Source organism: Meriones unguiculatus, assembly GCF_030254825.1.
Source record: "Meriones unguiculatus strain TT.TT164.6M chromosome 13 unlocalized genomic scaffold, Bangor_MerUng_6.1 Chr13_unordered_Scaffold_34, whole genome shotgun sequence".
NCBI classification, from domain to species: Eukaryota; Metazoa; Chordata; class Mammalia; order Rodentia; family Muridae; genus Meriones; species Meriones unguiculatus.
In genome coordinates, this window is record NW_026843646.1 from 9,646,392 (window position 1) to 9,674,191 (window position 27,800).

Below are 27,800 nucleotides of genomic sequence, written 5' to 3' on the forward strand. Positions count from 1 at the left end.
TCCTTGGTTTGCCTGTGGTATATATGCAAGATTAGAGTCTCAAAACAGTGTGATGCAGCCATGATCATTCAGGCCTTTACAGCCATTGAAGCAGGACATTCTCCCCAAGCATGGTTGGACACCATAAAAAGCTAAAATGATACGCTCAGGATGCGAGGCTAAGCACTGCACTCAGGGTCAGCCGCTTTCGACCCAGAGAAGAGCATGTCTGATTGCATGCGGGTTGATGCCCCAGGTCCCGCCTCTGAGAAAAAGGTATCGGACGGGTCTGATGCTCTTTCAGTAGATGACACCTAAATGAACATCTGTACAAAGTCCCAAGTTATTTCTAATATCAGAGATCAGACCTCTACTCTTGCCTGAGGCATCTAAAACAAAAAGGGGGAACTGTAGAGAGCTGCGGAATGCTATGCCTTAAAGATGGAGCTGGTTTCCACCTTCCACCTTCCCGATGGTGAGTGCTCTCTGTCCACATTTGGCTAAGGCCGAGGATCTGGCTTGCTTCCATGTATGTGGACCTATCTGCCGTGCCCACGTGGCACGCCTGGGTTGGCTACCCAGAGGCTATTTAAGCTGTGGGCTGGCTTTCCCCAGGGTCCGAGGATTGTTCAAGGTTCCTGAATAAACTGCATTGAAAAAAAAAAGAAAAGATCTTCACCAACCCTACATACAGCAGAGAGGGCTAATAAACAAAATATATAAAGAGCTCAAGAAATTAAACTCCAACAAACTAAATAATCCACTTTAAAACTGGGGTACAGAACTAAGCAGAGAATTCTCCACAGAGGTATAGCAAATGGTGGAAAATCATTTAACTAAATACTAAATATCAATAGTCATCATGGAAATGCAAATAAAAATGACTTTGATACTCCATCAGAATGGCTAAGATCAAAACCTGAAGAGACAGCACATGCTAGTGAGGATGTGGAGAAAGGGAAACACTCCTCCATTGCTGGTGAGAGTGCAAACATATACTACCATATTTGAAATCATTCTGATGTTGTCTCAGATGATTGGAAATAGTGCTACTTCAAGTCTCAGATATATTATTCCTGGGCATATTTCCAAAAGATGCTCCACCATTCAATAAATACATTTGCTCAATTATGTTCACAGCATCTATATTTATAATAGCCATGATCTGGAAACAACCTACATGTCTCTCAATGGAACAACGGTTACAGAAATTGTACATTTTCACAGTGAAAAGCTACTCACATATTAAAAACAGGGAAATCATGAAATTTTGAGGGAAATGGATGGAACCAGAAAAGATCATCCCGAGTGAGGTATCCCAGAACCAGAAAGATATGCATGGTATATACTCATTTATAAGTGAATAATAGCCATAATACAAAACAAACATACTACAATCCACAGACCTAAAGAAGCTAACTAAAAAGGAGGACCCTATTGAGGATGCTAAATTCTCATTTAAAATGGCAAATAGAATCTATACCAGGAGTGACTGAAGAGAGGGAACAGGATGAGAGCCTAACATACAGGTCCTCTGAAAGACTCAACCCAGTAGGGGATCTAAGCAGATGCTAAGACTCAGAACCAAACTCTGGGCAGAGCACAGGGAGTCATAGGAAAGAGTGAGGGGATAGAAAGACTCAGAGCTGACGGGAGCTCCATAAGAAGACCAACAAGGCCAACAAATCTGGGACTGTGGGGACATGCAGAGACTGATGCACCCACCAAAGACAATTCATGAAGAGGACCCATACCCCTGCTCAGATGTAGCTGATAGGCAGCTCAGTCTCCATGTGGGATCCATAGTAAGGGGAGCAGGGGCTGGCTCTGACATAGACTCTGTTGCCTGCTCTTTGATCACTTCCCCATGGTGGAGGAGGCATTGGAACACCACAAAGGAAGAGGGTGTAGACAGTCCTAGTGAGATTTGATAAGTTGGGGTCAGCTGGTAGGAGAGGAGTGCTCCCCCTATCTGAGAAAATGGGAGAAGGGGGGAAGAGGAATGATGAGACGAGGAAGAGACAAGGGAGGAGGCTACAATTGAGATGTTAAATTATTTTTAAATTTTATTTATTACAATTTATTCACTTTGTATACCCACTGTAGCCCCATCCATCATCTATTCCTAGTCCCACCCACCCTATTTCTTTTCTACTATGCCCTTTCCCTAATCTGATGGGGAAGAACTCCTCCCCTTCTGTCTGACCCTAGCTTATCAGGTCTCATCAAGGATGGCTGCATCATCATTCTCTGTGGCCTTGCAAGACTGCACCCCCCCAAGAGAAGTGATTAAAGAGCCGAGTTCATATCAGAGAATAACTTATAAAAAACAAATTTAAATAAAAAATAAATGTGAATAAAATGAATGAATAAATTAAAAAAAAACAAACACAACACCCCTGCAGTTCAATGACTCAGAAAGCTCAGTGTTAATGTCATGAATACATACCCCCTAAAAAATTAAATACTCTCAGCCAAATTTCAAATGTAAGATGTGGATGAAGATCACCACAAAAACCTATACTTACATAGACAAAACAAAACTAAACTAAATAAAAATCCAAAACCCTACATTCCAGACTCAGCAGCTAATGATGATGTTGATGCCAAGCATGTTGGCCTAAATTTTATCACAACACTCAACTGGAGTTAGACCTGTAAGTGCAAAACCTGCCTGGTGTACATACTGACTTTCATGACAGTCGAGGATACACAGAAACTTTTTCATTCAATGTCAAAAACAGAAACATCATATTCTCTGGGTACTTTTTTGATTCAATCAAATAATTTCTGACCAAATTCACTATTGGATTATGGCCATCCCATGATGAAAATGTAGTCTAACCTCAGTGATGCTAAAATTTGGCAATAACTCATACACTGTTTAAATGTCCAAAGTCTCTTCTGACATAAGAAAATCACTTGACTGCCACATCAGAAGCAAGTTACATCATTCTAACATAAATGCACAGAATACCCCTTCCCATTCCAGTAGAGAGGAATGTATACATAGTGAGGGAAGACTATACCAAGGAAAGAAGACCAGCAAGGAAAACGGCAAATCCTGTTGCTGTTTCAAAAGGCTTAGAGGGTCCTAGCTATGCAACGTCTTATACATCTCTCAGATTGGTTATTTCCACTCTCTATAGGCAGCACTCTATGACAGGTGTCTCATAACTTAGGGATCTCAACATCTTGTACTGTCAAGATGCAACTCAGGCTTCACCCTCACTGCTTCATGCAATGAACCTTTACAGCATCTTCACTGGTGATCTGACTCTGCCAAACACAGAATGGCACAGTGCTGAATAGAAACCACAAAGAATCTATTATGTTAAATTTTACATCTTTCTTGTTTCCAGAAAAAGCACAACATGGGTGAGCCAGTCAATTTGGATTCAAAATTGGGATGGACCGTGCCACACTGGACCATTTGGAGCAGGCTTTAAATGAAGTTCATTCCTGGCACTAGGAATCACTCTGAGTCCTCCTTCCATTAACAGAAGAATTAGCAGGAGGGCATTTACTCTATGAATATCATTTTAGGTTTCAAATCCAGAGCTAGGGCCTCTTCTTTGATGGTGATAATCTCCTTGTAAAATTCTGCCTCTGTTTCATCACGTGACTGCCATCTGAAACTACCTAGTACTGTTTTTCTCTACAAACCAAAGACTTTACATTTATTTCTGCTCCACTTGTCTCTTTCTTTCACTGTGGTCCTGAATGTCTCTCTAATAATAACCATTCAACAGATTCAATATTCTATCTAAGAAATCCCGTCCATCATTTTTTAATTCTGCCTTACTCAATTTCAAGGCATGGGCAGAATAAGTATGATTTGCAGCTAAAACATCATACAAATAACCTCTAGCTTAATTTTCCATAGAGTCTATTGTCCACTGAAATCTTATGACATGGACTTCCTCTGTCTGCATTACTCTCAATACTCTGATCTTCTAGGTCCTACCAGAACAGCTGATGAATCTCTGCGTACAGCTTTGTAATTCTTTTGCCATCTTAAATCCTGATGTTTTCCACAATCCTTAAAAAGAGAACATTCCAAGGTTCTGTTCAGCAGTAAAATCACTCTTTGCACATAACTTTTTGTTCTAATTTGCTTCTTTGTTGTTGTGACTAAATCCCCTAACTAAAAGCTCCTCAGGTCATGAATGGGTTTACACATTTAGTTTGGTCAAGCTTGAAGAAAATTAAAGCAAATGCCATAGGCAAATGTTTCCTAGGTTGGTCTCTTGCTTCATCACTGTCTCATGCTCAGGTAGTTATCTTATGTAGCCCAGGCCCACTTGCTTAGGGATATTCTATCTCTCAGTGGAAGAGCCTTCCCACATCAATCATCTATCAACACAATCTCTCACAGATATAGCAAACAACTTCTCTGATGAGGGCATGCCATTTATTGAGGCTCCCTCAGATGACTGCAGGCTTTGAAATGTTGACAACTGAAGCTAATAAGGACAAAGAGACAACAATATAGGAGAAAGTTTTAAAAGCCTAAAAACAATGTGTTAATTCTATCAGTCACTTAAAAAGCAAAAACCGAGACATTGATGATTGTAACAACTTGAAAACACAGATATACCAAGAAATGAGGAGAGGCAAACCTTTAAGATCAAGAAGAGAAAAGTAAAACTGCTTCTCTATATCAAGTCTCCAAATCAACAAAAACTAAAGGAATTATAGCATAATATAATAAATTTTCAGAAGGCAAAAATATGTGAAGGTCTATGACTTTCAAAAAAACAATATAGTTAGATTATAACTAATCAAATCACACAATATACATAGCATTCCTGTCAAAAGCAAACACAAAGATAGGCCTATAAATATAACATAGTCCTATAAGCAAATACAATAGGATTATAGATAAAATCAAAATCAAAGAAATCACTGGCCATTACTCAACTTGTGCAATCTGATTATTTCCTTTGGCAACAATAAAATATGTATTGGAGGTGGAGGGCTATTCCAATTGAAGATTCCATTAAAGCATACAAATGTTTCAATATAAGATAAATGATTTTGACTACTAAAATTATCTCATATTCTTATGATAAAGCAAAAGATATCTGTTAAAATCACTTGGAAACCATATTATTTTCTATGACTGATGACTGGATATATGTCTGCATCAGTGTAAGAAAATGGAAACTTCTCAAGCCAAGTGGAAGAAAGCAGAATTTTAAAGAAAAAGTGAGTTTGCTATGGAGCCCAGGTTGGCCTTGAACTCGTAATTCTTTTGCCAATTGGTAAGATGGTAAGCACACACTACCACATCTGTCTCTGAGTTTGTATTATACGCTTAAACATCTTGTTTGCCCTAATTGCTTTAACAACCAATATCATCTTCATGTATTTTGTTTTAAGATCTTTTTCTTGTGCTTTCAGCTATGTTTATATATTCAGGATGTGCTGTGGTATGGGGTATGAATAAATTCCATAAAGAAATCCAGGCAAATCATAATCAAACAATTGGAGGAAACCAATAATTCCTTAAATAAAGCCATGAAACAACAAACATTTGAGGGATGTGAAGCTTTGCTGGATTAGGGTGAAGTCTGACATCTCTGGATAGCCAGTTATTTATACTTGGTTTATGATAGTGAACTCTGTTTTCTCAGTGAAGAGCCTAAAAATTCACCTCAGGATCTGTATGACCCCAGGTTTTATAAAGAGCCTCACATAGATCGCAGGGCAGATTATTAGCCAATCCCTTTCCTGATAAGGAAATTGCTCCAACAAGTATTTGGGAATTCCCAGAAATCCATTACCCTGTTAAGGATTTTAGTCTTCAGCAGTGACTTTCAACTGTACTCAGAGATTTCCCCACACATATAAGATAATTAAGTACTGTGTCCTCCTTCTTGCAATAGGACCATGCTATTGCATGGAAAATGAGGCATCATGGCCCAATATTTAAGCCAAGGATCCTTGATACTTAGACACAGAAAACCAAACATTCATCCTGGAAATTTGTCCCTCTAGCCAAGGTTTATAAATTCTGACCTCAAACAAACAAGCTGGGGATGCAGGCATGCTGGCACCTGATACCATCAGCCTTCCATCATGGCCTCTGAGATTCATCATTTATCCCCCTCTGGGCCTACTCACTGGCCCACTGGGCCTAGGCCTCACTGGGTCTGTATTTCATTAGGCCTATGTCTTGGTTGCAAGCCAACCAGGCATGGACTTTGACTTGAACCTCTGAGGTGAAAGTCCTCAGAGCATGGCACAGCAGCTTATCCAAGAATGGTAACTCTTTGGTATTGCCATAGGCTCTGGAATACCAGAATTTCTACTACCACTGGTGATTTCATTCTAAAAGAACTAGCTACCTGTAACAGTCAATAGAAAATTCTTTCCACACCCTGGCCTAGTGAACATGGGTGTTGCCCTAAAGTGTTCTAGCTGCCCCTGAGAGAAATGGAACCACTGTTCTTCATCTGGAAGCTGAGCTTCAGGCCTCTGCTGAATGGAGAATGACAGAATAAAACACATTCTGGAAATATGGAAATATAATCAATAAAGAAAGCAAAAACAAGCTGGCCATGTTGATCACACCTGTGATCCCAGCACTTTGGCAGGTAGAGGCAGAGAGATCTCTGTGACTTTGCAGCTACCCTGGTCTACAAAGCAAGGCAAGGACAGCATATGCTACACAGAGAATTCTAGGCTCAAAAACCAAAGAAAATTAATTTTTAAATGCAGAAATTTAAGGAATCCTGGAAATGAAAAAATTAAAGACTACAGCAAAGAAATACAGAGGAAAGGTTCACACAGAAAACAGAGATCAAGGAGATAAATTTATGCATTGAATACAAAATAGAAGAAATGGAAGACAGGTGTGTTTATACACTCCTTTAACAGCAGAAGTCAGGGATGCAGAGACAGTTGGACTGTTGTGAGTTTGAGGCCAACCTGGTCTACAAAGTGATTCCAGGACAGCAAAGGCTACAAAAAGCAATTCTGTCTGAAAATAAACAACAACAACAATAAAAAAAAACAGAAAAAAAGATGAAATAGATACATGTATCAAAGAAAAATGTTAAATCCAAAAGCTCCCTATCACAAAACATCCAGGAACTCTGAGACATTATGAAAAGACAAAATGTGCTGATAATCAGATTAGCAGAAGAAGGATGAGATCAAGAGACTAGAAGATTTTTCAACAAAATCATACAAAAAAATTCTTAATCTAAAGAAGAAGATGTCTATCAAGGCACAAGAAGCATACAAAAATACCAAAGACACTGGACTATAAAAAAGTCTCTTTCCAGAGAATAATCAAAATGCTAAATATATAGAACAAAGAAAGAATATAAAAAGCTGTAACAGAAAAAAAAATCGAATGGACCACACTAACCAATCAAACAGACATACAAAAACAAACAAAAACCAACCAAGAAACAAATAAAGGCAGATCTATTGGAATTAATCCTGTATTCTCATTAAGATGCTAGAAATTGAAGGACATAGACAGTGTGCTTCTGACTCTAAAAAGATACAGAAGCCAAGAAATATTACTAACTATGCCCAGAACCTTTCAATCAGCAAATGGAGAAAATAAGATGTTGCATGTTAAGGTCAAATTTACACAATATGTATCTATAAATACAGCCCCACACAAGGTGCTAAAACCACCACCACCTCCACCACCAAAATACCAAGATTAACAATCACTGATCATTCATATCTCTTAATACCCTTGACCCAAATTCACCCCAATAAAAAGACACAGGCTCACAAATTGGATGATAAAACAGAATCCACCCTTCTAAATACATCAAACACAGATTCACATCAAGATAGACACTATCTCAAAGTAAAGGGTTGGAAAAGATATTCCAAATAAATGGATTAGAGTATCAAGCTCGTATAGCAATTTTAATATCTACCAAAACAAACATCAAAAACAACTAATCAAAACATGGCAAAAGATATGACATATTAAAATAAAACAGCCAGCAATATAACATATCAATACTTAACATCTGTGCCCCAAATATAAGAGTACCCAAGTTATAAAAGAAACTCTTCTGCAGCTTGCATCACATCCTAGCCCTCATGAACTGATAGGGGAAGACTTCAATATATCACTCTCACCAGTGGACTGGTCCTCCTGACTAAATTGAACAGAGAAATGCTCCAGCTATCTAACATCAAAAAACTAAATACACCCAAATGATGTTTACAGAACTTTCATCCAAGCACAAAAGATTGTTCCCTCTTCTGAGCAACTCATATATTGTTCTCCAAAATTGATGATATACTTGAACAATAGAAATCTCAAAAGATATAAGAAACTTGCAATAACCTCCTGCATCCTATCAGACCACTAAGGTTTAAAGCAGCACATCACCAATAGCAAAATCAATAGAAAGCTTACAAACTCATAGAAATTGAACAACTCTCTACTGAATAAAAAATGGATCAAAACAGAAATAAAGGAATAAATTAAAGACTTTCTAGAAGTCAATGAAATGAATACACAACATATCAAAAGTCATAGTACACAATGGAAGTGTTGACCAAAAGACAGTTCATAGCATTAAGTACAATCAGAAAAAATAATCAAAAAGATCTCATAGTAGCAATTTAACAGCACACCTAAGTACTCTATAACAAAAAGAAGTAAACATAACCAAAAGGAGTAGACAGTGAGAAACTACTGAACTGTGTCTTCACTGGTAAAACCGAATGCTTCCACAGGAAAAGAAAGGTAGATCCTATCAAAATTGATCATGATTAGATTTGAATAGTAGAGATCTCCTGAATAAGCAGAGGTAACTGTTCATCAGACAGCGTGGTCATTGAGTCCAAACTAACTTAATAAAGACTAAAGTTTTCTTCTTAAATAAAAAAAATACTTTTGTTGTTTCATATTAAAAACAGTTAAGAGGTTTAAAAGGTTTGAAGTAAATTTAAAGATATAAACTTGTTTGAGTTGGAATAATTTGGAGTGAATATAACATATTTGAGCATCATGGTGATAGACCATGCATTTAATGCCAGCAGAGACAAACAGTTCTCTATTAATTAGTTGTTTTCTAAATTCATGAGTTACAATGACAGGGTGTTGGTGGTTCATAGCCTTAATCCAAGCATTTGGGAGGCACATGCCTTTTACATACCACCTGGGAGGCAGAGGCAGGCACATAGGATTTACAGTGATTTTATTTAAAAGCTGCTTGTAAAAGGCAGGCTGAAAATCAACATGAATGCCCTTTATTATCTAGAAATAAATACACTTTAAGGAATATTTGTAAAATGATTTTTTAACTTAAATGGAGATATTATACTTTTCTATTTCCAAAAAAAAAAAAACATTTTGCCCTTTAAAAGATATGACATGCCTAAAAAGGTACAACCCTCACCCCTGAATTAGGGATGGGGCAGGGTTTTGATTTTATCTTTTCAGGAGAATAAAATCATCCACCTAAGAATATGGAGACCACTGGACACATGAAACTTCTGAGAAAATGACAGGTCACCAAAAGAAAATGTCAAAAGAGAAGGAGTAAGCTGGCCAATGGGTATCACTCACCTTCATGTTGTCTCTTCTGCCTTCTACAGACATAAGTGCAAATTGTCTTTATGTGATTGCTAAAGGACAATCCAAAATCTCTATCTCATGTAAGAAAAGCCACCTGGTAAGAAACAGAGGAAAACAGAAAAATAAGGGATGATTCTATTGTCATGAACCTCATAAGCTTCTGGCATGATGTGACTTCTGTACTTACTACAAACTTCAATAATCAAGAATGTGCATAGTGTTTGTGAAAGAATGAGGGGGTGAGAGAAAAATTCAAAAACATAAGCCTAAATATAGCCAAGTTTACATGAAAAGACCTAAGGAAATTCTAGCCTGAAAAATGTGCACTGGACCAGAGATACCTTTGATTTTCTAATTAATACAAATTAAATAAACACAGATTCCATAACTGTTACAAGACAAACATAAAATGACACCTAAACTGTTATATTTCTGACCCTTCAGCTACTACTAACCTATTTTACAGAGAGTCCTTTTGCTCCCGAAGTCTGTTGGAAAATGGAGGTGAACATAAGCTGGGATATGGCTTGCAGTCTCTCATGTCCCCGTGTGGGTTCAGGTACAGCCCAGCCCTTGCCGCCACTCACACACAAAAAATGTTGGAGAATAATTTAGCATCTTTTCCCTACTGCATGAATTATGTCACAAGATGTGTAATCTGCCCTATCCACTTATTTAAAACCAGGCACCCCTGACAAAATTCTGCATCTCAGAAATTCCTTTTGTACCCTGGAATTGAATTTCCCTAAACCACGCCATTGTGACTGGTGGAAGTTGAAAGGTTAACAAAGAACGTAATCAAGTATTGCTGAAAGATGACCACCACCCCCTCTTTTCTTCCAGTTTCAAAACAATTTGTAAAATTTTTTACACAAAGCTGTATGTGTAATACAACATTCATCATTTCTAGAAATGAGACCTTCAGTTTTCCAATTTGTCCACTGCAATACCAATGCCTCTGTGTGTACACTAGGTAGTCAAATTATAAACATCACAACTTTCTACTGCTCAGGCCACAAAATCCTCACTTCTCTGGTCAATAAAGACTCAGAAAGGATTGGAGGCCAAGGGTCTCTGCCGAGTTCACCACATGAAGGCCAACAGAACCACAGCCTGAACCACAATCTGAACCACAGTCCATCTCTTTCAACGAAGATCAGGCTGTGAGAGGTCAGCCCCCTGCTCTTTCTGGCCTGGGGACAATGGCCCCACACTCAACATTATATGGCCTCTGGTCTCACTCACAGCTTTTTAGAGCTACTTCAGAGGAAAATCCCAGAACAAACCCATAAACTACTTCCCACTATTGCTCCTGACTGCTAGGCCTGCACAGAGTCCCTCATTAGCTTGAACAATGGATCTGATTCTCAGGATAGTAGTAGCTCCTCTACCAGTGGATCAAAGATCAAATGATACAGAGTGCAGAGGCATTCTAGCTTTGCCCTAACCCCTATGGGCACACAGAATCCTAGTGTTGTTATAAAAGAGTGAAAATCCCAATTATACAATTTTCAAACATGCTAGCTCAGAGAGGCAGAAAAAACACCCATCTGACCCTGCTACTCACCTCACCTCCAAGAGAAAAAAGCCCCCAAAGCTCACCAGCTCAGATGACAGCTCAGGGGGGATAGGCCAAAGGAACCCAAGCCCAAAATCTTTCTAGCTCAAAGCTCAAAAAGTCCCAAATCTACCAAGCTAAAACTTCCACTTTTACACTCTGTCTTAAATACATTTCAGCTGAAAGTTCCACTTACTCTTTAATCCCTGTCAGCTGGTTTCTTGCTTTGCCTCTTGACCTAGGGTTAACATTATTTAATCCTGTGCACAGAGAGCTTTTGAATTAAAGGTATGTTCTAGGGCTGGTGGATCCATACCGTAATCACCTGTTTACAATAAATTGTAAGTTCTTGGAATTAAGGTTTGTGTTAGGGCTCACCCACACCAAACAAAGCACGGGTTATTACAGTTCACAATCTCAGGGATCACACTGGGATCAAATATCCTGCAACAAACTCATCTTGGAAATGTTTTAAAATAAAATCTTCCACTGTACCAGGGCACCTGCTCATCTTCCCAGATACAAGCCATTTATGTTGCACATTCCATTACACACTGTGTCCAGTGCAGTCACCTCTACCTCATAGTTGGGAAGTCCTTCATTGAAATTTCAGTCAAAGTCAAAGAGTAATAACTATTAAAGAAACAAATGTCAATGAATTTGAAAGAAAGGAGTAGTTAATGGGGGCTCAACAAAAATGAGGTATAAACCAAAAAGGATATGGCTGTACCTAGAAATATTGGAGTAGAAAGTTTATTATAGATAGACGAGAGAACAAAGTCAGACACAGGGAAATCTGGGACAGTCTAGAGTTGACATGACCCTGAGCTATGTGAGATGAGAGAAGAGAGGGAATTGGAGAGCCAGAACAAAGGACCAGGAGGATAAAAAATAAATGAAAAAGACCAGGTAACCAAAATGGTTAGAATACAAAAGGAAGGACTGCTGGGAAGAGGGCAGCTCAACTCCTGGGCTAGAGATCTGTGTTTGACACCCATACCTTGTAACAGGTAATGACTGAGGGATGCTGGGAGAACCTGACAGCCATGTCTGCTTTGATTATTAAGTAGCCACCTTAATGATTCATCCCAGCATTTGAGACCTAAGAGTAGAGAGGAATGAGAAGGATGAAATGATTTCATTATAATCTCAAAAATTATTTTTAAAAGTTGAAAATGGTTTTATGGTCCAATATTCTTCAGGGACTTCAAGCATGTAATAAAACACACCAAGTATTACTCACACCTTTTCTCTCAGGTTGTTCATTTTCAAATGGGGGAGGGGAAAGCATTCCTGTTAGGTACTACCACACCACTTTGTCCAGATCTTCTGTGTGTTTGAACTAGTGTAAGTGTAGAAATTTGCTTTCCAGAAACAAGTTCAGCAAACTCCCAGGCCTAGGTGTACACTTATCACTTTTACTGACCATCTAAAATTGATTACCTGACTCATTGCCATCTTCCCTCCTCCCCCTCCCTTTCTGGGTTGTGACAACACCAGCTTCAAAGTAGGTCAGTGAACTCAATTCTTACACAGGTCCCTCTTTATTTGTAATCAACCTCAGAGTTGAAAAAAAAACAGTCATACTGACTTTGAAAAACACAGGCCATTTTCTTGTAGAGGGAAATCCATTAATAAGATACTGTTTGATGCTGTCCCTGTGTACAATATTAGCTGCTGAGACCTGTAACCTGACAGACACAGCTTTAGCCAATAGCCTGTGTCTCAAATTTGAACTGACAGAACTGTGTCAATGAGGATTGTACATATGGGCATAGGACAGTCCCTTAATTCGAAATTCAATATTCACTGCATCAAGCTACCTGACCCAAATTTTACACCCACCAATCTGGTCTGTTTTCTTTCTGATTCATGAATTGATAAATACACAATTTGGGAAATTACAAATTAAAAAACTTCACTCTGCCACATTTCTAGATAATCCTGGTGAACAAACATGTGTATCCCCAGATCCTAATCTCTAACAGGCCTGGTTAGCATACTACTTATCTGTGGAATGTTTTACAGGCAGTCTTTCCTCAGCTAAAATCTAACTGGTGCCACTAGTTTCTCAGCAATAGTAAATCCTTTACATCATCAGTTCTACTCTTTCTATATCACAGTTTACTACTGGAGTGCTCTCTGATACATGACATACAATTTACAATCCCCACAAAGTCCAAATGGATTTTTTAGAACTGAGAACGAGACCTGACACCCCTAAAGGTCACCAGGAACTAGGCCTAAAAAAGTCACCCAAAGTTCACCAGACTACTGACTCTACCCCAAGGTCACCAGGAGAGATGATGAATGTGCCCCTATCTGTAAAGGGTGGGAGAGAACCCAGTTTTCTGTGATCTCTGAATCTTTGGATAAGGACAAGAGAAGTAGCTCCTGCAGCACTGATTCACTGATGTCCTACTTTCAGTTTTTCTGCTGCATGAGTAGTGGGATTTGTTGTCTAGCCCTGTGTTTTCTGCTGCGCAAGCAGTGGGTTGTGGCTGTTTGTGTCTTTTTGTTTGACTGTATTGTCTGTTGCTGCCAGCTGCCTTTTTTTCTTAATTGGGACTGACTGAGGATATGTAACAGCATCCTCCTATCCCCCTTGACTTGATTCTTTCCCATTTCAGGAGGCTTGAGCCATGCTCCACAGGCTCCAGTGACAGTGGCAAGGAGACACCAAGAGATAGATAAGGTAGGCGGAGCTCCAGCCTTGGCACCTCTACAAATGTTCTCAGGTCTCTGGTCTGTCAGAGCTTAGCTACTGCTCTGGCCTCTGGTCTCGCAGAGCTTGGCTGCTGCTATGGTCTCTGGTATGGTAGAGATTGGCTGCTGCTTTGGCTTCTGTTCTGGTAGAGATCAAAAGATATGTTGCTGCTCCATTCTATGGTCTGGCTGAATGCGGTCACCATTCCAAACTCTGGTGTAGTTGGGTGGAGCCTGATTTGGTGGTAGGCCACCGCTAATGGAACAGGATAGTTGGCCAATAGAGAGACAGGCCACTGTTCTGAGTTTTGGTATTTTCTTCTTCCATTCTCTTTGTGCACATTGTACCTGGTACATTCTTTTCTTGTGTTGTTCTTTTGTGGTTTTGTTTGGTTTTGATGGTCTCAGTAGGCCAGTGACCAAACAGCTGTGCTTCTTGGTGACTTTGCCTGCCCCATGCTCCCAGCACTACAAGTTGTGGCACCTCTGGACGCTAGTGGGAGCACACATTTCTACATGGTTAGCTGGGAAAGCTCAGTTGGAGAGGGGTCTGTGTGCAGAAAATCTTACCGGACTGGACCTATTTGCCTCCTTGCTTCTTCTCTGAGGAAAGTTGGTGACCTGAGGTTAGCTCTGGCTTGGAACAATGATTGCCAAATATGCTCTTAGCCAAAATGTATTATGGTTATTACTATTGTTATTATTTGGTAAGGGTCCCATGTAGCCCATCCTGACCTGAAACTAAACAGCTATAAGATGACCTTGAATTTCTGATTCTTTTTCTCCATGTCTTATCAACTGAGCTACACCCCCAAGCCCTCAAACTTCTTATATTGAACCATAGGTGGCTTCAACAAGGAAGTGGACTGAACCCGAAAGGAGAAGGCTTGGCTTCACTGAGCTCCTGGGTCTGTGCCAGTGTACTGACACTGTTCTAAGAATACCCACCTGAGCACCTTGGCACATGGTTTATTAGCCTGACTGCACTTATGAAATTGTCACCTGAGAACTAAGCCAATTATTTTTCTTTTTTTTAAGATTTATTTTTTATTTATACAGTGTTTTGCCTACATGTATGATCGCAGGCCAGAAGAGGGCACCAGATTTCATTATAGATGGTCATGAGCCACCATGTCATTGCTGGGAATTGAACTCAAGACCTTTGGAAGAGCAGTCATTGCTTTTTAACCTCTGAGCTATCTCTCCAGCCCACCCAATTCTTGTTTAGTTGAGGTCTCAGAATGGCAACTACAAGAATTTTGTTAGAAAATCTTAGAAAGCACATGTATGATTGTGGTTTGCTTAGGTGGGGATGTAATACCAGGAACACACAACCCACAGAGACCACCAGGAGATGACTTGATGCAAGAGCAAGAGAGCTTTATTACAAGAGTGATTGAACTCGGGGCCCAAGGCTCACTGACACAGCAGTAGAGAACTGGGACCTTGAGCTTTGAGTGAGCAGGGTTTTTAAAGGGGAAGACTCTAAGCAGGTGGTTTCCATAACAGTAAGCAGGGGGATACATGTTTCCATGAGAGAAAGCAGGGGGTTCATGCCTTGTTACAGAATTGGGTAGAAGCCAAAGGGGAGAGGTGACCGTTTACATAATCACAATTCCTCAGGAGATTTTCTCTATTTTTTACTAAACATTTATTCTGTCATATTTCCTGGAGGCCGTTGCTTGGAGAGCTAACTTTGTATTCTGCCAGGTGCACATTCTGTGATATTTCTTGGTACCTGAGGTCATCTCCTGGTCAAGATGGTGCCTTATTTCAAAATGGAGTCACACAGGCTAACTTAAACTCCTCAGGGAACTTCTGTCAATGTGCTCTCCAAAGTACAAAAGGACCTAAGTGGAGGGTGTGGTGGAGAGTGGGGAGAGGGATAGATGAGGAATTCACCATGTCTGGGTATCTACCCCTCCCCCCAGAAAATGAGTTGATTTACTAAATCACTAGTGCATGAAAAAAAAATAGCTAGAAAGTATTTTATGTTCAAGGTCTAAAAGTGAGGCTACAGGGGTCCTTTTGGCAATGCTTTTGCATAATTGCATCCATTCACCTACAATGTTTGTAAATTCACACTGAGCAATGAAGGAAAAGAATGGGAGGAAAGTAAAGGGGAGGAGAGAGTAGGAACATGTTCAAAATCTTCCTGGCAAGAAAACAAAAAGGAAAAAAAAATCCTGCTTACTGAATTTCCACCTTTTGTGTGTCCAGGAATTCTTAAGTAGTGTTTATGTGTACAACCTTTCATCATATTTACATATATGATGAAAAAGCTTGCTGAATAATGGTGTTTCAATGTCTTTCCAACATTTCAACTGAATTATTTTTGGGCCCTAAATCTAGACCTAATTCTTATCAATATTTGGAGGTTTTGCTTGTTTTGAATGTGTTGTTTTATTTTCTTAGTAAATAGTGTGTCCACAGTCCATTACACCAGGGTCATCATACTTGGGTCTCTAGACAAGTAATGAAAAACAATAAACAGTACTAATAATGTTAGTGACTAAAATGAAAGTAACTGAGTGCATTGTACAGTGATCTCAAATGATCTTTTCAGACAGGTCATTTTATGATGAAATCTTTTCATGAGGAACAAAATGCCTGTTAAGCTTAGAGCTTGTTTATAACATTCTCTTGAAAACAAGGTTCAAGATGCATCCTGAAGTCATAACATCTAATGATGTACAGAAAGAACACAATCAGCTTTGTGGATATGGTCTCCTAGAGTTAAGTATGGCAGGATGCAAAGCCCAGGACATTTTCTGGGGACCTGACCTCTCATAAAACTTAATGAAAACATAGACTATTTGCAGAAAATGAACATGTACATAAAACCAACTCTGTATAAGCATGTATATAGCAAATGTCAGGAGAAGGACCAGGATAAAAACTAACACCAAATAATTAACACTGTTGCTGTACCTATAATTTCTATCTTATCTGGAAGGCAGCAACAGGAAGACTGTTAACCCCTGTATTTAAGGCAGAGCATCTGCATAAAGAAAAGCAATGCTTTGCTTCTCCTGTTCCTTTTCTTCCTCTTCATCTTCCTCCTCTTTCTTTACCTCATATATGTGAAGGAAATGTTCTACCCCCAAGCTATATTTCTAGCTTCTGTACAAAACAGACAGATACAGATAGTCGTTGCATATGATAAAGCCAGATGCTAAAACTCACTAAAGCTTAAAAAAAGTAACTTGTTATGGGATAAATGAAAGAGAACACGGAGAAGGCAACAGACATAGAGGCTGTCCTACTAACAGCAGGAACAGAGGAAACATAAAAAAATACTTTAGGAGAAGTTTATTACAGATGGCATAATGGCTGGCATTAAGAAATAAAGTGCTCTGTGCTCCCATCCTCTAGGTGGGAACTTTGTACTACTATCAGATTATGAAAACTTTGTTAATAGCATTTACTGTTTAAAATGTTATTTGTCCTTCTGCAGATAGTTACTGTTTGTGAATTAGGTACTCAGTACTGTGCTAAGTCCTGAACACACAAAAATGAATCATACAAACATCATTTTTTCTCTATATGCTTACAGTCTTGTGGGCTAATCCAATAAAAACAAACCTATAGACCATGCATAGAAATGTGTATATCATTATAAATTACACTGTGAAACCTAAAGAAAAGCAGTAGGTACCTAACACCCCAAAAGGAATAAAGCATATACACATTCAAAGGCCTAGAGGTGAGAAAATTTTAGTTCAGTAGGGGAAATGAAAGAAGGTGAATTTGTTTGAAATATACTAGGGAAGAAGAAAGGAACAATAATAATGATGATGATGATTAAAGAGGACGCCAGGGGGGCTGAAGAGATGGCCTAGTGATGAAAAATACACACACACACTTTTCTGTGCTGCCCAGAAATGGGTCCATATGGCGTTGTTCTTGATTCCCAGCGTAACTTAAAGGAGAAACTTATACAATGTCCTGAACCCTTCATGTCCTGCAGACGAAGGAGGAGGATATCCTCAAATTCCTCACAGCAGAAACCCCCTTAGGTGACACCAACCTTGACTTTCAGATGGAGCAATACATCTGCAAAAGGAAGAGTGATGCTACCTACATCATTAACCTGAAAAGGACCTGGAAGAAGCTGTTGTTTGCAGCTAGAACACTGCTGATGTCAGTGTCATCTCATCCAGGAACACTGGTGAGCAAGCTGTGCTGAAGTTTACCACTGTCATTGTAGCGATTCCAGTTGCTGCCATGTTCACACTTGGGACCTTCATTAACCAGATGCAAGCAGCTTTCATGGAGCCACGGCTTCTAGTGATGGCTGATCTCAGATCTGACCAGCAGCCCCTCACAGAGGCTGCTTAGTCAACCTGCCCACCATCACTCAGTGCAACACAGATTCTCTTCTTCTCTATGGGGACATTGCCATCCATGCAACAACAAGGGAGTTCACTCAGTGGGACTAATGTGGTGGATGCTGGCCCAGGAAGTACTGCTCATGTATGGCACTACCTCCTGTGAGCAGTCATGGGAGGTTATGCTTTATCGTTACTTCTACATAGACCCAGAGGAGACTGAGAAAGAGGAGCAGGCTGCTGCTGAGAAGGCCATGACCAAGGAGGCATTCCAGAGTGAATGGACTGCACCAGCTTCTGCCCAAGGTGGCAGACTGGTCTGAGGGTATGCAGGTGCCCTCGGAACCCATCCAGCAGTTCCCAACTGAAGACTGGAGTGGCCAGCCAGACACTGAGGACTGATCATCAGCTCCCACAGCATAGGCCACTGATTGGGTTGGAGCCACCACTGAGTGGTCCTGATCTCCTCTGCAGAAACCTGTGCAAACAGAAAAGGTGGAAGGAAAATAAAGTTCCTAAAAGCTGAAAATACGCACACACACACACACACACACACACACACACACACGCACATGCACACACAATTTTCTCTGTTTCCTAGAGATGGGTTCATATGGCATTGTTCTTGGTTCCCAGTGTAAATTAAAGGAGAAACTTACACAATGTCCTGAGCCCTTGATGTCCTGCAGATGAAGGAGGAGGATATCCTCAAACTCCTCACAGCATAATCCCCCTTAGGTGGCACTAACCTTGACTTTCAGATGAAGCAATATGTCTTCAAAAGGAAGAGTGATGCTATCTGCATCATAAACCTGAAAAGGACCTGGAAGAAGCTGTTGTTTGCAGCTAGAGCTATTGTTACCATTGAGAACACTGCTGATGTCAGTGTCATCTCATCCAGGAACACTGGTGAGCAAGCTGTGCTGAAGTTTACCACTGTCATTGTAGCGATTCCAGTTGCTGCCACGTTCACACCTAGGACCTTCATTAACCAGATGCAAGCAGCTTTCAGGGAGCCACGGCTTCTAGTGGTGGCTGATCTCAGATCTGACCAGCAGCCCCTCACAGAGGCTGCTTAGTCAACCTGCCCACCATCGCTCAGTGCAACACAGATTCTCTTCTTCTCTATGGGGACATTGCCATCCATGCAACAACAAGGGAGTTCACTCAGTGGGACTAATGTGGTGGATGCTGGCCCAGGAAGTACTGCTCATGTATGGCACTACCTCCTGTGAGCAGTCATGGGAGGTTATGCTTTATCGTTACTTCTACATAGACCCAGAGGAGACTGAGAAAGAGGAGCAGGCTGCTGCTGAGAAGGCCATGACCAAGGAGGCATTCCAGAGTGAATGGACTGCACCAGCTTCTGCCCAAGGTGGCAGACTGGTCTGAGGGTAAGCAGGTGCCCTCAGAACCCATCCAGAAGTTCCCAACTGAAGACTGGAGTGGCCAGCCAGACACTGAGGACTGGTCATCAGCTCCCACAGCATAGGCCACTGACTGGGTTGGAGCCATCACTGAGTGGTCCTGAGCTCCTCTGCAGAAACCGGTGCAAACGGAAAAAGTGGAAGGAAAATAAAGTTCCTAAAAGCTGAAAATACACACACACACACACACACACACACACACACACACGCACTTTACAAACAATAGTTTTGAGTGTTAGGTGTAATGGTACACTTCTGTAATCCTGGCTCTCAGGAGGTTGGGGCAGAAGGAGGTGAGCTTGGGCTATGTAGTGAGATCATCTCAACAATAATGACAAGACTACAACAACCAGAGATTGTTTTGAGGCTGGGGCATGTAGCTCAGTGGTAAATCATGTGGTAAGCATGCACAAGGCGGTTCTAAGTTCCGTTGTCATCTCCAAAATACCAAACAACAAAAGCAGAATATTGGGGCTTGGAGGTTAAAAGAATTGGCTGTCCTTCCAGAGGATCTGAGTTCAATTCCTGGCAACCAAATTGTGGTTCACAACCACCTATACTGGGATCTGATGCCCTCTTCTGGCATGCAGGTGTATATGCATGTAGAAAATTCATAGACATAAAAAACAGAATTAAAAAAAAATACTGGCCAGAGAGATGGCTCAGAGGTTAAAAATACTAGCTACTTTTGTAAAGGTCCTGAGTTAAATTCCCAAGCAACCACACCCCCTTCTCCACTCCAGCATGCACACACACTGCACCAACAGAGTCAGCTTTGTGGAAACATACCCTATTCAGGTGCTAGGGATCTGCACTCAGAGGAGCCCACCTTTGTTCCAATGCTCTGCTAAAGCTTTTGAAATCTTTAACTTTTGAACAAGGGATCCTTCACTTTTGTTTTGCACTGGACTCTGCAAATTATGTAGCCAAGGCCTGTTTACCAAACATTCAATCTATGTAAGAACAGCCTGCAAAGCCTCACAGTATGACTGTGACCACTGCAGTCCCAGGTACTTTGAAAAAAAAATGTCAAGACACAGTGGTCTAAGACTCAGTATGTCAGCCATCTCTGGATTTCTCTTTCCTGTACCCCAAACATAGTTCAAACTGAAAATGTGTGCTTGGTACAACAAACTTTTTTTTTCTCAAAACAGGGCTTTTCTGTGTAGAACAGGCTGGCCCTGAACTCACAGTGACCCACCTGCCTCTGCTTCTCTGAGTGCTGGGCTCACAGGTGTGTGCTACTGCTCCAGGATTACAGACTTAAATTTAAGACTGGGTCAATATGTTGCTTTTTGTCTTTAGGTTTTCTATATAAGGGCTTGGAACGTAGCTCAGTTGGTAAAGTGCTTGCCTTGCATCCATGAAACCTTGTGTTTTGTACACACCTGTAATCCCAATAAGGAGGTGCAGTCAGGGGCATCAGAAATTCAACATCATCTTTATGTGCTTGGCATTTTTGAGGCTAGCCTGAGATACGTAAAACCTGATCTTAAAAAATAAGTTTTACATATAAAAAGCCATTTTTTACATACATGGAACCAATGAACAGGGAAAAGAGTAAGGAAGGTATTATAAACTATCAAGATGGGAAATGACAATGATGTGAGTGTGAAGTGGATATGTGGGAAGTAGGAGCAACAGGACTGAATGACAAATGTGGGGTTGAGAGAAAGGCCAGTATTATGGGTAGCAGTCATTAAGATTCTTGCTTAGGCAACTGAGTGGTCTGAGATGTGGTGATGTAACAGGGAAATTTCCAACACATCTCTCAGTCTCCTTTGTTATGGGTCGTGAGAAGGTATACTGGGGGGGGAATCCCACAATAATAATTTTAAAAGTCACACACAGTCATGAGGTGTCCCTCCCCTTCTGGTAGCTTCAGAGAAATGGGGGCAGTTACAGTGGGCTAACTCTGAGTTCATAAAGAAGGACTTTCTTAGAGGGCTGGCTGTTATGCTGTGGAACAGGCTGTCTCTGGAGGAAGTGAGATTACTCTTTACTGAAAAAAGTGGAGAAAGAGCTCCCAGGGACATGACTGGGAAAATGTCTACAGGAGGTGTGGTGGGAGGTTTTGTTTGCTTTAATTATTTTGAAAACCAACCTACTCTTCATTACTTATGCTGACTCCTCCGTCTGACTAGGAACCATTTACAAAGGAGGTACTGACTTAAAGGACCCCCTCAGTTTCAATTCTTTTAGCATGGCCCAGACTAACCCGCTCAGCCCCCTGCTGAAAAAGTCTACCCTGTCATTGGGAATATAGCTTAATGATAGAAGGCTTTCTTAGCATGTATGAGACCATAAGTTCCATCACCAGCACAGAATCAGGAAGAGAAACACCCATAAAAGCAAACTATTCAGTCAGAGAAGATGAGCTCATGATGAGCTCACAGCTCTAGTCACTAGCTTTCTGCTAGTCATTGGCAGAGGGTGTATGTGTTGCACTAAGTACACTGGCATCTACTATATACAAAATGTTAAGGATCAAACCCCTCAGCGAATGATGTCCTCACAAAGATAATTTCTAAACCACCAGTTCTGAAAACTTCAGTCTTAATTTGGGTACATATTCAACTACTAAAACTTCATGATTATTAAGAAGTGGCAAAGTAAACTCATTCAAGTGTTGTGCCAGCCAAATCTGAAAACATCAGTAGTGGATATTTTGGGAACAGGGACTGTCTCTGTCATGAACTGATTGGCCTGCTCTTTGATCACCTCCCCCTGAGGGGGGAGCAGCCTTACCAGGCCACAGAGCAAGACAATGCAGCCAGTCCTTATGAGACCTGAGAGACTAGGGTCAGAATGAAGGGGAGGAAAACCACCCCTATCATTGGACTGGTGGAGGGGCATGGGTGGAGAAGGGGGGGTGGGATTGGGAGGGGAGGAGGGAGGGAGCTACAGGGGGGATACAAATTGAATAAATTGTAACTAATGAAAATTAAAAAATAAAAATAAAGAAATAAAAAAATAAACTCAATTGACTAGGATAATCTCTTGACTGGACAAAGAGCCCCATGAATTAATTCGCTTGCGCTTTCACAGCAGAACAACTTGGAAGTTAACACCTGCTTCAGCTACCAGAGCTTTGAAACAAAAAAGCAGTGAAAGTCGGGTGGGCGGGGCTGGGGGGGAGGATACAGGGCCATTTCAGGAGGATCCCTGGGATGCCCTGATGCCCTGTTCCTAGGAGGAACCCAACTCTTTTGGTCACTCAGAGCAAAGCCCAAGGTGAACGCCCCCAGCCCAAGAATCCCAGAAACCATAGGCACATCTGAAGATTGCACAAGTCTTTTTCTGCCCCGCCAGCTCGGTGGCACGTTTCTAAAATCCCCATCTGCACAACATAAACAGAAAACATGCAGCAAAAAGCCTCGGCGGTGCAAATTCCAAGCTTCCAGCCGAGGGCGGGAGAATCTCTGCTGCATGGCCAGTGGCAAGCAGGCAGCAGAGAAGTGCAAACTTTCCAAATGACCCCGCACCTCTCCGTGCCCTTCTCCCCCAACTGCAAAAGGGAGAGAGGAGGAAGGAAAGACCCCTGATAGAGGAAAATAAAGAATAGGGGAGGGGGGCGTTGAAGCAGAGGCCCGGCCTCTTAAAGAGCTCGGCCTCGGTGGTGAGGCGGCACTCGGGCGCCCAGTTCCCAAGCAGCGGGTCCAAGAGTCCTCGGAGGAAACCAAAGGCCCACCCTTCTCGGATGGGGAGGGGGAAGAGCTGGAGCGAGGCGTGGCGCAGGCGCAGTGTGCGCCTCCATTGCCCAGCATGAAGGACGCGCCATTGCTATGGCTACAGACGCTGAAGGGAAAACGCTGAGCTACTCCCGGGCCTGGTGGGCGGCGGCGGTGAGGGTTGGAGACGGGAACCCTCTTCCCGGGCGCATTGGCGGCGGTCGTGGCTCGGCTAGTGGACTACTTTATCGTAGTAGGCTGAGACCAGGAGAAGCCAGGTAAGGGTGTGGGGCGGGGACCGCCTGGGCTCCGCCTCTATACCCCCTGGCTCCGCCTCCATCCCGCGGGCTCCGCCTCCTCCCCCGAGCTCCGCCTCCGCCCCTGGGCTCCGCCTCCATTCCCGAGCTCCTCCCCCGCCCCTGGGCTCCGCCTCTGCCCCGGGCTTCTCCCCTGTCCCCGCCCCGGGCTCCGCCTCCGCCCTCGGGCTCCTCCTTCTCCTCCGCCTCTGGGCTCCGCCTCCGCCCCAGCAGCCATCCATCGGGGCATGTGGTGATGGTCCTGGCATCACGGCTGGGAGGAGGGGAGGAGAGAGCGTTGGGTCCCGCGGTGGAGGAGCGGCGGGTCCACTGGCGTCGGCCTTCGCGGTGCATCCGAGCCTGGCTGGCTGTGGGCGTGTGTGAGGGACCCGCAGGATGGCGGTCGCGAGGTGAGGCTGGGGCTGTGAGTTGGGGGCTGGCGGGCTGGGCGGGTCGGGAGAGCCTGCCAGAGTGAGTTGTGCCAAGAGCTTCTGTGGGGCCTGTTGGTACCCAGGACAGCGCCCTTGGGCAGCCAGGGTTGGGAGCACGCTGTGCGGAGTTCCTAGGGATACACTTGTGCCCTGCATTCTGAGGAAGAGTGATGCTGGGGGTAGACGTCCCAGAAAGGAAGTACAGAGAGTCCAGTGCTGCCTCCTGACTGCCCTGGGGCTCGTGGCAGGGGGTGGGGGGAAGCTTGGACATCGGGTCGAAAGAAAGCAGGGTACCTGGAAAGTCCACAGGATCCGTGCACATTTCTAGGAACATTGTTTGAGGACCTATGTGCCGGCATTCCAGAATGAAATGACTCTTCATAAGTAAAGACAGCCACTGCAGGTGCTCTCTTTCACTTAGCTTTCACGTGATTTGATTGTTCTCTTTATTCATTAGAGAATTCTTCATAAGGAACAGTTTGGTAGATACACTGTTTATACTTTGATGGACTTGCACAACCAGGAGTATACAGGGTTCATGTGGGCTTATTTTCCTATTTGTATTTCTTTGTGTTGCTATGTGTAGATAATCAGGATGTAATAACAAGGTTACTGTAGAGCTGGGAAAGCTGTTTTATTTTAGGATTATTCCAGTTTTAAACTTGCAAGGAATTTTAGCTACCAGCCCAGCAGCCCCTTGTCTCAGGATGTGCTTAGGTTGTGTTTGGATGATTGTTAGTCGTTGGTAGCACTAGTGTACTAATGTTCTACTCATCTCTTTTTTATTATTTATTTATGCCTAAGAATTTGTTTAAGAGAGGGATCCTTCACATTTTTTTCTCACTACTACCTAATTGAGGTGACTTAAGAGAACAGCTTGCAAGTTGGTGAGATGGCTCAGCAGATAAAGGCTCTTGCTGGGCAAGCTTGGAGACCTGAGTTTGATCCCTGAAATCCTGAAAAGGTAGAAGGCAAAAATGATTGCACAGAGTTGTCATCTGACCTTCCCATGTGTTCACTAGTATTCAACCTTTACCCACATCATGAACACTCCCCCACACACACACACAATAAAAAAAGAAGACTGTGGGCTGAATTTAGAGAATCTTCTTGCTGCTCCAAAATGTCATGTCATTTCACTTTTCAGTCTCTTACAGACATAGTCTTACCCAGACTGCCAGTGTGGAGTATCAGCTTTGTTTTTAATCTTGTTCAGTTTTTAGTTACATTGTTCTTCTCCTTACAACAATTTTATTTAGTTTGGTTTTATGACACAAATTCTCTCTACAGAGACCTGGTTGTCCTGGGCTTCCCTTTGGCCTTGAACCTACAGAGATCTGCCTTCCTCTGCCTCCCAAGTGCTGGGGTTAAAGACCACGTGCAGCTTCCCCATAACGATTTTGAAACAATAACAAACTTGAAGATAGTTCCAAGTATGTACAGTTAATTGCTATTTTACTTTGGACATTTTGAGAGGAAGCTGCTGACCTTATGTCCTGTCCCTCAGAATGGTTTAGTGTCAATTTTATGCAAACATGAACATTGTCTTACATAATGATAGTGCAGTTATTAAAAGAGAAAATTCATGCTGATACAGTATTCCATTTAATTTGTTTTTTTTTACTATGTTATTACTCACATAAATGTCGAAAGAAGTTGGTACATTTAAGTGTTGCATTTTTTTGTCTCTTTAGCCTCTTTCAATATGGAACAGTTCCCTCATCTTTTTCTTTATCTTGTCACTTTGATGAATATGGGTCAGTTGTATTTTTCTTCATTAATTTATATATTTGTTCATTTCACAGCCCACTCACAAACCCACTCCCTCATCTCTTGCCAATCCCAACCTCCCAAACACTTTCCCTATAACTCCCCCAACCAACCCTCCCAGGCACATCAAGTTATATCAGGATTAAGTACCTCCTCTTTCACTGCAGTAAGACAAGGCAGCCCTGCTAGGGAAATGGTATCCAGAGCTTGACAACAGAGTCCAAGTCTGTGACTCTGAGGCAGAGTTCCAGAACAGCCTGGACTACACACACAGTGATACCATGTCTTGATGACCCCTTCCCTCCTCCACAAAAAAAGAAAGAAAATAGAAAAAAAGAAATAAAAAAACTTTGTTTTAATTTGAAAACAATCTCTTCTGTACAGCCATGTAACTAGACAAAAATTATGCCTCATATCACCTACAAGAAGAATAATATCTATCAGGGAGAGCTGAGTATCTCTTCCAAGTTCAACAATTGCATTTGCTGCTCCTCTTCTTTCATCCCCTAAGCAATGGTGTACCCAAAGCCTGGGCCCTGGTCATTTATTCATATATCTGCTATGCTTGTAGACAGGAGACCAGCATAACTGTAATCTGAGAGGCTTCATCCAGCAAACAATGGAAACAGTTGCACAGACCTACAGTCAAACAAACAGTAAGCGAACTCTGGGAATCTTTGTTTCGAGCCGCGTGGCCGTCTCGCCAGCAAGAACGCACACGGACAATAGGATCCTTCTGCAACAGGCTTTATTACAGTTGGTTAAGCGGGCCTCCGAGTCCTCGGCAAACTTTTATCCAATCTGTTAGTCCTTTGTTCCTTCTGGGGGTAATGACTGCCTTGCATTCTGGTGAAGCATTCTCATACACCAGTTGCTCTATCATTGGTCAGACCCTTTTCAGGTCTCCAAATATTCTGCCAGCTGCGTCTGTCATTCTGGCCACAAATTCTGGGAATGACTCCTGAGGACCCTGGATAATTTTTGTTAAATGGCCCTTGGTCCCACCCTTCTTTGAAAGGGCCTTCCATGCTTTAATTGCAGCAGCAGATATTTGGCCGTACGCTCCCCAATCATAATCTGTCTGTTGCTGAACATGTGGACCTTGTCCTGTTAGTAGCTCAAATGTCCAGCGTCGTAGATTGTCTTTTGCATTGGCATTAGCCCTAGCTTGGGATTGACAGGCATCATGCCATAAGGCTTTCCATTCCAAATACACTCCCATATTAGGGAGGGCAGCTTTCACTACAGTCTGCCAATCATTTGAGTTCATTGCTGTAGAGCCTAGCCTCTCAAGCTGCATAATTGTGAAATTAGCATCCACCCCGTACTTATTAACTGACTCTGCCAGTTCCTTGACTAGAGGGTAATCTATAGGTACGTGGACACGGCCTCCCTCCACACCTTCAAATACTGGAAAAGTCTGAAAAAATTTGTGTCTATCTTTTGTTGAAAAGAAGGAATCAGGACAGTGCCTCCCGGTGTAGGGTGGAGGAGCACTAGAGACAACGGGAGCGGCCAACTGAGAAAGTGCACCCTTCCTGTTCCTCATACTACTTTGCTTCTGATACAACAGTAATGGCTACTCATCCGGGTGGTATCGTTCTTCCTCATAGCGGGCTGCTTCCCGCTCTAAGTCCTCTTCCTCAGAGGGATTCAGCTGCTCAGATTCAAAGCTATCAAGCCCCAAAGCCTCCAATTTTTTTATTGGATAAAGAGGCTTCTCTTTTGGGTTTCTCCTTTCCTTTTCACCTTTCTCTCCCAGGGCGTCTTTTCCCTTACCTCTCACTCCCGCGGCTTTAACATCCACAGAAGGGCCTTTTTTCTTAGAGACGTCTTTATTTCTATCCATTGGGGCCCCTAATCTTTTGTCACGTCTGTTTCTGACATGCCGTCTTGTATCTCCTCTAACACTCCCTTAGTGCCTACTCTTAGCTTTTCATTAATCTCTTCCCTTCCGAGGTCGCCCTCAAGCTTGTACGAAACCAAAAGAAAGAGGGCGAGGGCAACGATCACAACAGGGAAAGCAATAAGGGCTTCTGCTAGCTGAAATGAAAGATGAG

The 27,800-nt window shown here is 42.1% G+C and overlaps 3 pseudogenes; 2 read left to right on the forward strand and 1 right to left on the reverse strand.

Annotated features, from left to right (window-relative positions):
- LOC110543455 (zinc finger protein 665-like) overlaps positions 1 to 27,800 on the reverse strand; it is a 127,697-nt pseudogene that overhangs the window by 15,187 nt on the left and 84,710 nt on the right.
- On the forward strand, positions 17,758 to 18,607 carry LOC110542076 (small ribosomal subunit protein uS2-like; annotated as a pseudogene).
- Positions 18,808 to 19,676, forward strand: LOC110542075 (small ribosomal subunit protein uS2-like; annotated as a pseudogene).